Raw genomic sequence first — 3,772 nt, forward strand, 5'->3', positions numbered from 1 at the left:
TTGATATTCCCCCATTGTGACCAGTGCCACATCTAGGGAGTCCTTACCATTGGTCTCATCTATTTTGTACAGTTTTCAAATCAAGTCTGCAAACTGAAGGTTTTAAAGGCCTAGCAAATAGGATCTTTATAAGGGTTTTCTAATTAATGCAACACATTTTACTTTTATGTTGATGTGTGTAAAGACTATTATTACATACCTACATGATGGTGAACATTCTAGGTGGTTTATGATTTTGATAATTGCATAAAAACTACGGAAATCTCTTTTAAAATCTAACAAATCTAGCAAAACATAATGTAATAACATAAAAATAATCAAACACTTAACAAATATCAATATATTACCAATGTTCTAGTCACAGATAATTTAAGTGTTGATAACTAGGAGTTATCAATATTTACGTATTAATTAACTAGGAAAGCCACTTGTTTGCTTGGACAAGACCCAGGCATGCTAACAGGTAAATTGAAAGTATGTATCTGTATAAGAGAAAGTAGACATGAAGATATTTGCTCTAAATTCCAAACTCACCAGAGTCTATTCTGAGTGGTCTCACCTCTGGACGTTCTGGAAGACCAGCTGATATCAGGATCAGCAAGAGCTCTCCACTCTGCTGGGAGCTGTAAACTCAGTCAGACTACCCTGAAGAAGAAGTAGTCTCTGGAGAAATGTACCTTTTATGGGATTCCATTCACCTAAGGCCACAGCCTCTTCCTGTGATTGGCTAATGTCTTCAAAGGATTTGGAAATGGCTGATTAGATTACACAGAAAGATGTCAAAATGGCCAATTAGGTTTACTACCAATAGAAAACAATATGTGGGGGCTGACTAACAAAATGTAGATATGTTTTGGTAAGATGCAATAAACTTTCAAATATGCAGCACAGTATTATTCACTATATTCGCCATCTTATACATGCTATAGAAAATTATTTTTACCGGAGGTGTGAGGCTACTTGTACTGTTTTGACACTGTCACTGTTTAGCAAATCACCGATGCTTCCATATAAGATGTTTCACTATATTATCTAACGTTTGGGATTTAGTCCCTTTTCTGTAAACATACATAGATAATCTAACCTAGCGAAACATTCAAAACATGAAAATCTAAATAAAATTCTCCATTTAAAAATTATCAAACATTGGAAAACCAATGATAAAAGCCAGCCTATCCTAGAAAGAGGTAAAGTAGCGGTCCTCTTACTCAATGTATAGATTGTAAATTAACATAAGCTTCAGAAGTGTCATTTGACCAGTAGTGATACTTCAAAAAATGTATCGTAAGGAGATTAAAGATATAGTATGTGTACTGAACTTTTTGAAAAATTAATTCTGGAAAGTTGCCTCAAACATTTGTCAACATGTTACATGTCATCTACATAAGCATCTAGAGGAAGAAGTTTCTAGTGTTCTCATGTTTTAGTAAAAATTTAAATGGTTCTGTGTGTAGGATGCCCCCTATAGTGAGTGCTACTAAATGGTGTTCTCTCTTATTGTGTCTTGTCCAGCACTTACTTACTCTATTATTTCCTGGATTTGCAATTACTTCACACAGCATTTCAAAGTCCTATACCAGGCTCTTTGATCTCACCTCTCCCTCAAAAAAATAAATGGAATAATTAAGACGCTGTTATTCTTACTATGCTTTACTAAGTACTAGTGACTTCTTGATTTCCCTCCCCAAAACCCAGTCTTCAAAGGTAAGACAAAACCCCTAGAATCTGGAGATTATAGGTCAGTAGGAAAGATGAATACATACATAGAGACATGAAAAGTTCATAACATCTCAAATAAGGAAAAAGATTCTGCTGTTATAACTGAAGAAGAAATCAAAGCAGGTGGTCGAAACTGAGATTCCTTCTCCGACATCTTTCCACGGGAAAAAGCTCCCAAGAAACACAGATTAAAAAAGCTTGAGTCCCTGCTATGGCCAACACTGGGCCTGCCATAAAACACGACATATCTACCCATATGAACCTAAATCTGAAAGTGGAATATTGATAAAAGGTATCTTTTGTTAGGCCAAGGAAATACTAATAACACAAATGTCAGACACTTTGGAAATAAAAAATCAGATGGGGCAAATAAAATATTTTCAAAAGAACACTAATAATCTATTATGCCTAGAGAATCTCTTGGAAGATCAGTTCACACCAGTGGGTTAAAACAAACCTTCAGTTCATCTCACATGACAGGGCCGGCATGGAGAGTGAGGGTGGGGGTGCCGTCAAAAGCCAGGGCAGAAACAGCAACACATCCATCTGAAGTGCAACATGGGTTTTAACACGACCGGTGCCAGGATCCCCCACATTCTGGCACCTGAACATTTTGAGAGGTGCTGTTGGATTTTGTTACTAGAAACCACTGCTGAATTCCAGATTGACATCAGTGTGGTTGGTGGGAAGAGTTAGTGAGTCTTTTTAGCAGAAGGTGAACAACTTATAAAACTGCTTTCAGGACTCCCTGGCCAACTATAAAGAGATGTGAACACTTACTTAGGAAACACAGCTCAAGTCACGCTCACCTGGTCATCTGCTTTTCAGCTAATATGAGCCACTTTTTTGTTTTCAAGTCAACTTTTTGTTTTTATGTTTTTGAAAAAATTTTAAAGCACTGGAGGCATATAATATTATATTAGTTTCTAGTATTCGACATTGTGATTCGACATTTATATACCACACAACCTGATCACCACAACACGTCTATTAACTGTCATCATACAAAGTTATTATGACATTATTGACTATACTATACTCCCTGTACTATACACTACATTCCTGTGGCTTATTTATTTTATAGCTGGATGTTTCTACTTCTTTTTTCCCCCCCTGTATGAGCCTATGTTGTTGTTGTTTGTTGGGGGGTTTGTTTGTTTTTATTAGTTTCAGGTGTACAAAACAATGTAATAGTTAGATATTTATCACTTATACCCTAATATGAGCCACTTTTGATGGGAAGATTTGGAACTGACTCTGAACCTAAAGCCAGTTACCACCCTGGCATTCTTGATATGCTGGATAGCAAGAGCCTGAAAGCAGCAGCTCCAAGCTCTCTCAGAACTACATTTCAAATGAACATTGGAAAGTTTTTAAAACATCTTTAGATGCTATTTTCTGTATCCTCGGAACATTGTGCATCCTGGTGTATTTCCTAATATGTCTGGAATGCAAGTCCTGCTCACCAGCACACTAGGGATTCAATTTAAAATAATTCAGTTTAAAGAGTTAGTCTTTCAGAGGTACTTCTGAATCCTAACTCAAAACAAGGGGGAGGGAAAGATCCTTTGTGACGTAGAGGAATGTGGGTAGTTGTCTTTAAGTTTTCTCTGAGATTGAAAAGGAGCTATAAACAGTTTCATCCAATAGGTAATGAGTAATGAATAAAATTGTGAGTTATTGAGAATGTAAGTCCACTGCAGCTGCCTGGGTTACCACATCCTAAATTAGCTCAAGCTCACTACTTAAAGGAGAGAAAAGCTGACATGGACCTTTTTAGAGAGATCTTTATACTCTGTTCCTACTACAATGTATCTCTTTTTCACAAATGTTGTTCCCCCACAATATGGAAGCAGTTTTATTTGTGCTATTTAGGTATGGAAAGAATTGAGGTGACAAAGCCTATAATACTAATACGTCTTTAGTGTGGTCTGTCTGTCCCTTATTGTCTAGACTCTAGAGCATAAAATATCTAAGATCCCCAGCCACACATTTAAAAATAAACTTCTCAATCACCCACTCACACAGACACACACACACACACACACACACA

The sequence above is a fragment of the Rhinolophus ferrumequinum genome, chromosome 11, assembly GCF_004115265.2.
Source record: "Rhinolophus ferrumequinum isolate MPI-CBG mRhiFer1 chromosome 11, mRhiFer1_v1.p, whole genome shotgun sequence".
NCBI lineage: Eukaryota > Metazoa > Chordata > Mammalia > Chiroptera > Rhinolophidae > Rhinolophus > Rhinolophus ferrumequinum.